At 36.0% G+C, this 13,528-nt stretch overlaps 1 long non-coding RNA gene across 2 annotated transcripts in view; it reads right to left on the bottom strand.

Moving 5' to 3' along the window:
• The window catches only part of LOC140511697 (uncharacterized), a 189,444-nt gene that overhangs the window by 171,112 nt on the left and 4,804 nt on the right, over positions 1-13,528 (bottom strand). The window contains exons 2-3 of one of the 2 annotated variants that reach the window (XR_011969642.1): positions 13,193-13,308; positions 2,165-2,301 (exon numbers count right to left, since the gene is read on the bottom strand). This is a non-coding gene — a long non-coding RNA (uncharacterized lncRNA). The remainder of the gene's footprint in view (positions 1-2,164; positions 2,302-13,192; positions 13,309-13,528) is intronic. The other variant, XR_011969641.1, reaches the window with a different exon arrangement.

Here is a 13,528-nt window from a genome sequence, read left to right as displayed (position 1 = left end):
CCATACTGGAGAGCTCAAAGTTTCATCTCGGAGATCTCTTTTTCAGTTTTATGCATTTTTCCAATTTATCTTAGTGCCAAATGGTAACCAGAATGAATTCAATTCATTCAAATATTATTACACAGTTCTCCTTCTGTTACTACTTAAGGGTTAAATATTAGTCTTATTCCAAAGTGCAGTTTTGAAACCTTCCTCCCTTTGGTCACTGAAGTGACCTCTTTTCTCTTAGACAGAGCTGAGGGGAAAAGTTTCTCCTTCCTCTTTTTTCTATCTATTCCCCCTATTTCCAGAACTGAACCAGAGTCCAAGGAAATAAAAATAGAAAGTTTTTTTTTTGTTTGTTTTTGTTTTTGTTTTTTGCCAACAACCTTTTTTAAGAGACAATCAATCTTTCTTGCCCAGGCACAGTTTTTTCTTTTGTTTTTGTTTCCTGACTGGCTGGATTTTGAATCTTACAAGGTGGTAGACTCAGAGATGTTTATACAGACACAAAGCAGAGAAATACAGACAGAAAGAACAGATAGTGATAACCTTCCTTTCAGATTATACAGAGAGCAGAATCTATTACAGTTTAGTAATCCCATGAAATGGGAGTTGAGACTGAATGCCAGTAAGCCTAAGGTAATCTCCTCCTATAGTTACATTCATCTCTTCAGTGTGGTAGCACTGAAGGATGAAGAAGAAAAAAAAGAAAGAAAGAAAAAGAAAAAAACTGGGAAATTCCCCAACAGAGCATTCACTGTCCAGAGGGGATTTTGCTGACTGCAGTGGCCTTGGGCAATCCAGTCAGCCCTTCCTAAGTGCTTGAAGGACCTCCCAATTAAGAGAAGGGAAAAAGATAGGTTTACCTTTGGATTAGAGGGGGTACAATTCAAAGCGGGCTCCTTGTGGAGGGGAAGGTCAAAGTCAGAGACTCTAGTCCACCCACAGAAGCCAAAAACTGTTGAAATTTAAACTCTGGGATGCCAGAAACTGTTGTAGTATCATGATGTATTGAGGTGGAACTATTTCAAAGAATTCAGAGTCAGATCACCTCTAATCCAAGTATAGGCATTTATCGAGATTGATGCCTCTCATGAAGTAGGCTAAGTTCCAAGAGGAACCAGCAACTTCACAGAGAACGTGATAGATTTTCATAGGGTAAAGATGCAATTATATGACAGAAATTTACATAGAATATTGGAATATGATTAATATTATAAAAGCAGGAGGAGTTTGCTAAAGGATTAGGTAATGGAAGAGGGGTCCCAGCCGCAGTGGAACTGCACATGTGATTACCCACAATGCATACAGAGAAACCCATTTGGGGGGTATGTATATAGGATAATGATATTATAATAAGCCTCTCTATATCATAAGTTCACTCTAAGCACTCAGGTGCCTATTTAGGCAAAGTCTCTTCTATTGTTTGGGGTCCATATCCTGCTTGGGCATCCTGATGCTGCTGCTTTCTGATTAGCTGAGTATTGTGGTCCTGTCTAGGATTAGATGGATATGGTCATGTTTGGGTGCATGGACATTCCTGCTGTTTCTGTGGGAAATATGAGGAATGAGTCTGGGGGCAGTGCCTAGGCAAAGGCAGTGACTGAGTTTCCCAAGCCTGCTGTTTCTGTGAGAACTAAGAATTCAGGGACATAAGCTGTTGTTCTAGTGAGAAGTGAGGCACATATGAAAAAGTTAGGACATTGGCAGGCGGAATAGGTAGGTACAATGAACCTGTAATTAAGTTAGAATATTGAGGTTCGGCAGTTCTATTAGCACTCCATCAAAATGGATTTAAGAAAATAGTGTAGGTAAAGAGAAACAAGAAATCATAGTCTAAAATAAAAGGTTTTGTATTTGAAAGGCTTAAATCAAAGTCTACTAGAGGGATATAAAAAGAAAGTAAGAGAGAAAGTTGAGTAAGAGTGAGAAGAGAATGAGTAGAAAAAATGTGTCTGTTTGCACTAACAGTGTTAATGGAAAATTTGAAAGTAAAGGGTTTGGAGTTTTGGAAAGAGGTTTGACAAGAGTTTGATTCCACTGAAATAAGAAGGATTTGAGAAACTTTTAAAGAAATGCCTGTTAGCAATTTCAGACAGCATTCTACCAAATTATAATGTTTAACAAATGGAAACTCTTAGAAAAACCTTGCAGCATGAAATTCTTTGAATAGCATACTAACATTTCGTCTTCGAAGGATAATTTGAAGGAAATGTCCCAATCCTTAGCACCTCATAGGCTCCAAATAAAGGAGATGGTAATGGAAGACTGCCATGAGGAGAACCTTCCCCACCTTCTGAGAGTTTCCCAGCATTAAAACTGCAAATAATAGTAAGAACATGGGGAAATGTGAGCAATGCACTTTATTCAACCTCTTAAAGTACCTGGAAGAGTTAGTCAAAACACAAAGAAACTGATTTGACTCATTGGGTGATTTAAAAAGGAACCAAAAAAGTGTTATGGGAAGGTGAAAGTGACACCATGAATCTTCAAAAATGAGTGAAATGGAAGCAAAGGGCTCAGAAATTTATTAGGTCTGTGGTCTTAAGCAAGTTACTTCGCTTGTTTATAAATCTGTAAAAGGAATGATAACCACACCTACCCCCAAGGATTGTTGTGAGCATCAAATAACATAAGTATAAAGTACTTTGCAAGGTACTGCGCATATGGTAATCACTATATGAATGTTAGTTATTACTATATTTATTAAATGCAATTAATCTATACTGGGTTTTAAATGTTATTAATATAGAATGTCAAATTGATAGAAAGTGAGATATATATATACATATGTGTATGTATATATGTTTGTGTGTGTATATATATATGGATTTTAAAATACATTCAGCTAAATTGATGTCATTGGATTGGTAATAATTTTTGTTTCATATTTTAAATACATAACATATTGTAAATTATTATTGCATTTCTAATTTTTTTCTTATATTATGAAAAAAAAGAAACCATTATATCAGAAATGCCATTTGAAAAGTATTCTTTTAATCTAAATGCTGTCAGATTATGAATTGAATTGTTAAAAAAACATGGTAAAAATCTTTGAAACTGTTAAATATTTAATCGGATATATTTGGTTTGAAGTTGATAATAATAATTAGAAGAGTGGGAGAAAAGTAGTACATACCTCTTAAATAATCCTTGTCTATGTGATTCCTAGGGACTTTCTATTTGATCAAGGTCATAAGATCTTATCAGCCCCACTGACAGCTAGTCATAAAATTGTAAAATAATGAAGTTTGAGAAACTAGGACCATTCCCAGTCAAAATGGAGAAATTTATAAGTATGCTCATAGTAAAGAGTGAACTTATTTGCTTATACTAAAGAGTGATGAAAGTATTTGACCAACACTTATGAAAATTAGGGTTGGGTTATTATTATTTTTCTCATGTAATAGGAACATTTCATTTACAGTGGCCCATAATTTTTTTTTGGAAGAAGATTCGAGCAAACTATCATATTCTCTGTATGTTTGAAACTTCAGATTATGATTAGTCTTAATTGAAAGTAAGGATAAATGAAATGTTCCTATTACATGAGAAAAATAATAATAAGGGGAGGAGCCAAGATGGCGGAGTAGAAAGATACACATATGCTAGCTCCTAACCCACAGTCCATAAAATACCTGGAAAGAAGAACTCCCAAAAAATTCTGGAGCAGCAGAAGCCACAGAACAACAGAGCAGAGGAGATGTCTGTTCCAGAAAGACCTGACAAACTGACCTGAAAGGTCTGTCATGCCCTGGACCTGGAGCAGAGCCCAGCCCTGCCTCGGGCCACACAGCACGAAGAGGAGCAGATCTGAGCAGGCTTCAGGGACAGAATCTCCAGTAGCCTCCCAGGTCCCTCCACCCGCAGGTGCCAAAGGTCAGTGAGAGGGTCTTTTCAGCTCCCCAAGAGGGGAGTGTGGTGTCCCCATAACTCCGGTCCCCTTGGGAGGCAGCAGCAGAGGCCGCAGCAGACAGGGGCTCCACAAGCAGGCAGGAGATCAGATCCATTGTTGAAGGTCTCCACATAAACCCCCTGAGGGAACTGAGCCCAGGGTGGTGGCCCTGACCCCACTTGAGCACCAGAACTTAATCTCACACTGAATAGCAGCCCTGCCACCATCCAAAGCCCTGAGGCTGGGAAGCAGCATTTGAATCTCAGACCCCAAGCCTGGCTGGGCTGATCTGGAGGCGTGGTTGGTGTGGAGAGGAAACTCAGAAGTCAAGTAACTGGCTGGGAAAATGCCCAGAAAAGGGGAAAAAAATAAGACCATAAAAGTTTACTTTCTTGGTGAACAGATATCTCCTCCCTTCCTTTCAGATGAGGAAGAACAATGCTTACCATCAGGGAAAGACATAGAAATCAAGACTTCTGTATCCCAAACATCCAAAATAAATATTCAATGGCTCAGGCCATGGAATAGCTCAAAAAGGATTTTGAAAATCAAGTCAGAGAGGTGGAGGAAAAACTGGGAAGAGAAATGAGAGAGATGAAAGAAAAGCATGAAAAGCAGGTCAACACCTTGCTAAAGGAGACCCCAAAAAAAGCTAAAGAAAATAACACCTTGAAAAATAGCTTAACTCAATTGGCAAAAGAGCTCCAAAAAATCAATGAGGAGAGTGCTTTAAAAAGCAGAATTAGCCAAATGGAAAACGAGGTTCAAAAGCTCACTGAAGAAAATAGTTCTTTCAAAATTAGAATGGAACAGATGGAGGCTAATGACTTTACGAGAAACCAAGAAATCACAAAACAAAACCAAAAGAATGAAAAAATGGAAGATAATGTGAAATATCTCATTGGAAAAATAACTGACTTGGAAAATAGATCCAGGACAGACAATTTAAAAATTATGGAACTACCTGAAAGCCATGATTTAAAAAAGAGCCTAGACATAATCTTTCATGAAATTATCAAAGAAAACTTCCCTGAGATTCTAGAACCAGAGGGCAAAATAAGTCTTCAAGGAATCCACAGATCACCACCTGAAAGAGATCCAAAAGGAGAAACTCCTAGGAACATTGTGGCCAAATTCCAGAGTTCCCAGGTCAAGGAGAAAATCTTGCAAGCAGTTAGAAAGAAACAATTCAAGTATTGTGGAAATACAATCAGGATAACACAAGATCTAGCAGCTTATACATTAAGGGATAGAAGGGTGTGGAATATGATATTCCAGAAGTCAAAGGAACTAGGACTCAAACCAAGAATCACCTACCCAGCAAAACTGAGTATAATACTTCAGGGGGAAAAATGGTATTTCAATGAAATAGAGGACTTTCAAGCATTCTTGATGAAAAGACCAGAGCTGAAAAGAAAATTTGACTTTCAAACACCAGAATGAAGAGAAGCATGAAAAGGTAAACAGCAAAGAGAAGTCATAAGGGACTTACTAAAGTTGAACTATTTGCATTCCTACATGGAGAGACAATATTTGTAACTCTTGGAACCTTTTAGTATCTGGGTAGTGGGTGGGATTACACACACATACACACACACACACACAGAGACAGAGAGCACAGAGTGAATTGAATATGATAGGATCATATCTTAAAAAAATGAAATTAAGGGGTGAGAGAGAAATATATTGGGAGGAGAAAGGGAGAAATGGAATGGGGCAAATTATCTCTCATAAAAGAGGCAAGCAAAAGACTTTTTAGTGGAGGGAAAAAGAAGGGAGGTGAGAGAAAAACATGAAGTTTACTCTAATCACATTCCACTAAAGGAAGGAACAAAATGCACACTCATTTTGGTATGAAAACGTATCTTACAAAACAGGAAAGTGGGGGATAAGGGGATAACCATGGTGGGGGGGATGATGGAAGGGAGGGCAATGGGAGGAGGGAGCAATCTGAAGTCCACATTCTTGGGGAGGGTCAGGATCAAAAGAGAGAATAGAAGCAATGGAGGGCAGGATAGGATGGAGGGAAATAGAGTTAGTCTTACATAACATGACTATTATGGAAGTCATTTGCAAAACTACACAGATATGGCCTATATTGAATTGCTTGCCTTCCCAAAGGGAATGGGTGGGGAGGGAGGGATGAAGAGAAGTTGGAACTCAAAAATTTAGGAACAACTGTCGAGTACTGTTCTTGCTACTAGGAAGTAAGAAATACAGATAAAGGGGTATAGAATATTATCTGGCCCTACAGGACAAAAGAGAAGATGGGGACTAGGGAAGAGAAGGCAGATTGGTGATAGGGGCAATTAGAAATGCTTCGTGTTTTGGGCTGGGGGGAGGGGACAAATGGGGAGAAAATTTGGAACCCAAAATTTTGTGAAAATGAATGTTAAAATTTAAGTAAATAAATTTTTAAAAAATAAAAATTAAAAAAAATAGTAATAATAACCTAACTCTATACTGTGATAAGTAAAATTGTGTCATTTCAGGTAAAATCTCATGAAATTATAACTTGATGTTATTCTGAGTTTCAATTTAATGTTTGATTTTCAAAATTGTTTTTAAGCTACGATTCAAAGGCAATGCTATGAGGTGCTCAAAAGGAGAGTGGTCTGATTACTATTGCAAGTGGAGGTCTGTGTCTGGGGAAGTTGAGTGAATGGCTTGGCACAGTAAAAGATAAGAGCATCTGGACTCAGTTTCTCTTTTACGTTCTTTCCATTCTGAACAGGAAATTTAGTCACCAGGTTAATACTGAGCCTGGCTGTTAATATCATATGAATAATGTGAAACTTTGCTACCTGATTAGCTGTAAAGTATGACGTGCCTAGAATCAAACAGAATTGAGGAAGATTTTGTTGTTGTTGTTGTTTTTCCCAATTTTATGGTTTACATCAGGTCAGCCTGTGCCCTTGAGGGAAAAAGTCTATATCATTATAATCATGTCCCTGCTTTTGCTTTCAAAGCAAATTTCCATACTCAGGGTAGGTGAATCATGGAGATTTATCATTACAATACAATAATAGGTTGCAAGTATGGAAGATAGCATTATTTTCCTCTGAATTTATGGTCTATTTCCTATAATAAACAACTAAATAAAAAGGCTTGCCATCCCCTTATTAATTGTACTAAATTCACATATTAGATTATGTTCTTAATGCTTCTCATTTCTTCAGGATGGTATGAGCACAATATATATCTCCTCATAAAGAGGGAATAAGACAAAAAAATGTAAATGGTTGTTTTTTTTTCTTTTTGTTGTTTTTTTTTTACAAATCAATCTATTTTTAGATTGCAACATTCACTTCCATGAGTTTTAAGTTTTGTCTACCTACCTCTTCCTTCTCTCTCTCTCCAAGACAGCATGCAATCTGATATACATATATGTATATATATATATATATATACACACACACACACACATACATATGCATTCTTCTTAAACTATTTTCACGTTAGTCATGTTGACTAATTAGAATGTATGAGAGGAATCATGAGAAAGAAAAACAAAAAAAGAGAGTGAATAGTATGCTTCAGTCTGCATTCAGACTCCATATTTCTTTGTTTGAATGTGGATTGCATTTTCCATCATGAGTCTGTTGGAGTTGTTTTAGGTCCTTGCATTGCTGAGAAGGGCTAAGTCTGTCAAAATCAGTCATCACCCAATGTGACTGTTACTATGTACAGTGTTCTGGTTTTGCTCACTTCACTGAGCATCAGTTCGTATAAGTCTTTCCACATTTTTCTGAAGTCTGCCCACTCATCATTTCTTATAGCACAACAGTAGTCCATTACATTCATAGACCACAACTTGTTCAGCTATTCCTCAATTGATGGATGTTCCCTCCATTTCCAATTCTTGGCCAACACAAAAAGAGCCACTATAAATATTTTTGTACATATGGGTCAAAAAGACTTTGTTGAATTTAATGGAGTAGCAAGTTTTCAGAAAGTTTTAGAGAATTTTCATTTTTATATACCACTTGTTATTTCTATCTTTATATGAACTATGTACCTGATATGTACAATGCTATCAAGAGACATAAGAATAGAGAGAGCAGATGAATGAATTAATGGATTAATTAATTAATTACCATGACATAAAATGAGCCATTCTGTGTTTTAGTATTGTCAGATAGAGATTTCAAATAGGAAACAAGAACACAATTTAAATTCTTTACAATTAATAATGCAATTTTACACACAAAAGCCTTCATTCAATATGATAAGTTATTGCTAAAACATACTCAAGGCTTATATAACTCACTGTAAATATTTGTAAGCCAATTGGGCAATGTGTGCATACATGCACACATACATGTAATTATATATAAAATTAGATAACTAGATAGAGATAGATAGATAGATGATAGATAGATAGATAGATAGATAGATAGATAGATAGATAGATAGATAGACAGATAGATAGACAGACTTGTATACACGTATCTATCATGGTCCTTTGAGAGAACAATCTAATCTAGGACTCAGGATGAAATGTGCTGTTTCAATGGATATTGAGATTGGGTTACCAGGTTACAAGGAAGACAATATTATTTAATACTGATGGTCATGATGGTATTACTTTGGCTTTTGCTTCATAGTGTTTATGTTTGCCAAAAAGATAAGTATGCCCTAAGCTCTTTTATTTATTGTTCAGGATCAGAGGCATTCCTCCTAAAATGTTTTGGTCAGCTGAGGTTACATTAACCTCACCTGATCAAAATTTGACTTACAGAACAATGTTACTAACTTTTCAGCATTTCTCAGGTGAAAGTCACAGACAAGCTTGAAGCTCCCCAAAATGATTTTGTTATTTCCCTGGTTAACTCTAGAAGAGAGAATTTTGCTGACTCTAAGTTTCTTGTTTTCTTGATAAAATGTAAATTCTGTCCCCTCTCAAATTAATCCATGGTGAACCATCTATGTAGCTTAATCTGTAACCTAACAGTTTATCTATTAAGGCTACAGGTTTGTCTTCTTGAGCGAAATATGAGATTATGATTGTGTTTATTTAACTTTTATGATATTTAAGGAAATGAAATTACTATTTTTGTAGCATTCATTGGTCACATTACACTTGTTTCCTGTTCTAAATTTATATCCCCTAGTTTATAGTGACTAATGATTTGGCACAAACAAGGGATTAGGTTGAGGATGCAGTTGAGGATGGAGGAATTATATATATATATATATATATATATATATATATATACACATTATGGAGCTGCCCCATGACTATGGATAGCATCAACATGTGGATATTATCTAAAATCAGTCATTTAATGCAGAATCATTCTAAAATGACACCATTTGTTAATCTTGCTTGACTTTGTCTACATACAAGACCAGCCAGCTTGCCTGCAGGAAAATATATTCTGCATGGCTAATTATATCCCCTTACTGCTAATCCCATTTCCTCATAATGAGTACTTGGCAACAGCTGCTACAAATTCTTAGTAAGCCCATCTCCTCATTTGAAAAGTGCATCTACCACCTTAAGATTACATGATCTAACCAAAATATTATTGTTTAGTGGGTTTTCAGTCCTGACCTACTCTTCATGATCCCATTGGGGTTTTTCTGGCAGAGATACTAGAATGGTTTGCCCTATCGTTCTCCAACTCAAAGAGGGTTTAGTGATTTGCCCAGGGTCAAACAGCTAATAGATGTCTGAGCCTGGGTGTACCAGATCTAGAGTTTTATTCATTGTGCCACCCTGTTGTCCTCCAGTCAAAATAACTTTGCCTGTGTACATAAAATGTTTACTCCTCTTAATAAAAAGCAAATCACTATTAGAATGGAGGCTATTCCAACACTTTTCAACCTTGGCATGTTAAACACACTTTCTTTTAACTTATTGAGTTTGCCCCCTTAATCAGATCTTTAATGAGGATTTGCTTAATGAGGGACCTAGAGCAAAATAGGTTTGATAGTGGATAAAGTGGGTGTCAGTAGGACATAAAAAGTTTGGGGTTAGTCACCAAACTATGTTTCTGGAGCATAAGAGAGGGGTAGGGGCTGGAAATAAATATTGGCAAGTAATAGTCGTAGAAATAATATTTGAAACTATGGAAGTAGATAAATAAAAGTTTGGAAAAGTGTCTAAGAATAGAAAAATGGTGGAGAATACAAATACCAATAAATGTTTAATGAATTTAATTATTCAATATTTAGGGGGTAGAGGAAAAAGACAGAGAAGAGGCAGTCAATACCCTCTAGAAGGCTAGTGGGAAGATAATCCTTACAACAGTCCAGTGAAGGAGCTGGAGCAAGAAACATGTTCCTATACCCTGTTTGCCTCAGTTTTCACATCTGTAAAATGAGCTGGAGAAAGAAATGGAAACCACTCTAGTATCTTTGGCCAAGAATATCCCAAATGGGGTCATGAATAGTAGGACAGGATTGAGAAACAACACACTGGGAAGAATGGATGCTTAACGAATGTTTGTAGAATTAAATATCCATTTCATAAGTAAGGATATGGACCTCAGCAAATATAAGTGATTTGCCCTTAAGCTATTAAATAGCAGGATCAATACCTTAATCTATTTCTCAAAACTCCTAGTCCTTTAAAAGTTTTTATTATGTGGAAGAAAGAGTTAGATAATAAATACCCAAATATATTTGTATACTGAATAAAATAATTATTTGAAAAGAAAAATGCATATAATATATATGTATATATATACACATATGTGTGTGTATATATATACATGTGGGGATGTGTGTGTGTGTATATAGATGCGTGTGTGTGTGTGTATAAAATCAAAAATATAATTGAAAGAGGGGATAATACTATAATACTTTTGGTAAAGTACAAAAGGAGGAAGAGGAATGTTATCAAAATCATAGATGAGAGTTTATTCTTGTACAGAAGAAGACAATATTCTGTCTCTGAGACAGAAAAAAAGGAAGGAGGAATGAGTAATCATTTTAAGGTAGAGAATAGAAACTTTGAAAATGTTTCACATTCACACAGGATTTAATTCAATTCAACAAACAATTATTACATGCCTACTATATATCAGGCATTGTGCTAAGTCCTCAAAGAGTTGATCATCTCAGGCAGAAAACAATGCACAAAATGACGCTGAACATGAGGGGAAGAACTGGGAGGAGGAATTTTGGGGGAGGTGAGGCAAGTGACTCGGGGCTGTGTGTTCCATGGAACTAACTGGAAGGTTGTAAACCCTTTTAAAGAAAGGCTTTGGGAGGAGTTTAATGCTCCACCAGTTCCTCCATCAGAGGGAAGAGGCAACTGAGAGTGAATGGAGAAGCTCAGTCAGTATGCATGGTAGTGAGATTTCAGGTGATCAAATTATCCTTGGGGTAGGAAGAAGCATGGTGTTCTCTAGAGTAGGAGCCAAGCAGAACTGAAGATGGAAGATGAAGGCTACTATTGGTCTTCTTAATAGAACACAAGATTAAGTTATCTGTGGATAATGAATCAGGTTACTCTCCCAACCAGGCTCATAAATTGACTCAGATGTATCCAAAGAATCACCTTTAACCATGCTAAACACCTATTGAGACACTGGACTTTCTGTTGAGCATATAAAAATAACTTTTTAGTCTTTGAACTTAGGAGAAAAAAACTTAATAGGGAAAAGGATAATAATGCAGATGATATCATTTGGCTGTTGTTATTGACCCACAACATTTCCTCTTATCTGTGCTGTGCATTCATTGGATATTTTCATTACAACTGCAATTTGTGTCAAGTGTATAAATAAATGTGTCATTATTATCACTATTATGAGCTGTCAATATTTTGATTTACTTTGAAATGCCATCAACAGAATTGTTGTGAATGCCCAATTAACTTGAAGCATTTGACATTACAGCTTAGAGGAAGAAGGAGGGAAAAAATCTCAACACAGAAAACACGCAATATTGACTTTGATCACAAATTGGTGTAATGTAGATGACTTTTAAAAGTCAGGGCTAAATAAAATGTGGGAACATTGGGTGATTTAAACGTTATCAGTTGTTGCAAAGATCAAAGATTTGGGCATCAGGACAAGATGTTTCAAAATTACCGACTTTAGAAATCAATATCATGTCTCACTAATCTCCACTGACTTCAAGCAATGGTTTTCCTCTTTAGATCACTGTAATTTGCATTAATTTGGGATGTTCATTTACACCCAGCCTATGATGGTGAGCTTGACTAGTACCAGTTCAGAGCTGCCCACCCCCATGCCTACGATGCTATAATTATATGCACAGCAGGCTTTAGCAACACATTTCTCCTGAGTTAGACGTTTTAATTCGGATGATGTTAAGGTGACCCAGAGCTATGATTTCAACAGTGCAAGGAATTCATAGTGAAGAAGTTTTCTCAACTAATGCAACTGATCAGTTGCTCTGCAGTTTATCATCTTAGTTGCCTCAAGTACCAAAAGGTTCCATCAGTTGCCTGGGGTCATATTGCATGTAAAGAATGACAGACATTGAGTCCAGGTCTTCCTGAATCTGAGTCCACCTCTCTCTCCCACTCTACTATATGACTGGCAGAGATAAATATTTTAGAAATTTCGTAATAGAGGCACGCAATGGACCTTGGTTCTCATTAGTACATAGAATTGATACATAGAACTTTCATTTGTACATAGTACAAAGAAATATGCTTTATTAATGCAAGTTATCACCTTCTCTGAAAGTGAGGCACTTGAAAAAATTGTGTCAAACTCAAAAAGAATTTTCTCCCTATAGTCTGCATATTTACTTAGAAAATTTCAATTTAATATTATCTATACTGCAATCCATTTTTATTTTAACTTTTACCAATTACATTTTAATATATTTCAGGCTGTATTTGTCAGTTTCGCAGGCCATTCAGGTAGGAGTTTAACCCTTCTAGTCTAGAGCACTGAGAAGTTGATTGCTTTGCTCTGCATCATGTTCTATCTTTCCACTTTCTAGCTGAAACATCTCTTTCAGCTGATGGAACAAATCAATCTGTTTGGTTGATCCCTATTAATCACTAAAGTTAGGGATCTGGATACCAGCATAACGTTGGAGTTAAATTCAATCACTACAACTCAGCCTAAATTGTAAATTATCCAAAGGCAAGGATTTATTGTCCTTCAATAGAAATTCTCTAAACATGTATGAAATATAAGAATTCAAAAAATGTTAATACATAAAGAAAATTATTGCATGGAGATATGGATCCATTGATGCTTTCTCTAAGGAAAAGGAGAATTATCATCATCATCATTCTCTTTTGTTATAGTTGACTTTTAGCACTCTAAAGTTTTCAAAGCACTTTAAATCTACTTGATCATTTGATGGGTAACTTACTATTTAAATTTTCTTGCTCATTCATTCTGTTCTTTTATTTTTGATGTACTTTTATGGAGATTCTACTGAGGTCCAAGAAGAATCTGTTTGTCTTCTCCCATGGTCCGAAATATAGACTAGTTGCATAAAGGAAAGAAAAGTACAAAACACTGACAATTTTACCCATTGTTTTACAGTTAAATAAATTAGAATTTTAATGACAAATTGGCATCATGCAAAACTATTATAATTTTTCATTAATATGTAATTCAAAAATGTACTGTGCAGCATCAGTTTATTATACACAATGATTTCTAGAGTTCCCCAGATAATAGGAAGTACCCAACAATTTCAAGA

Source organism: Notamacropus eugenii, chromosome 6 (genome assembly GCF_028372415.1).
Source record: "Notamacropus eugenii isolate mMacEug1 chromosome 6, mMacEug1.pri_v2, whole genome shotgun sequence".
Lineage (NCBI taxonomy): Eukaryota > Metazoa > Chordata > Mammalia > Diprotodontia > Macropodidae > Notamacropus > Notamacropus eugenii.
The sequence above is the reverse complement of the archived record's forward strand: the minus strand, read 5'-3'. Positions and strand labels throughout refer to the sequence as shown.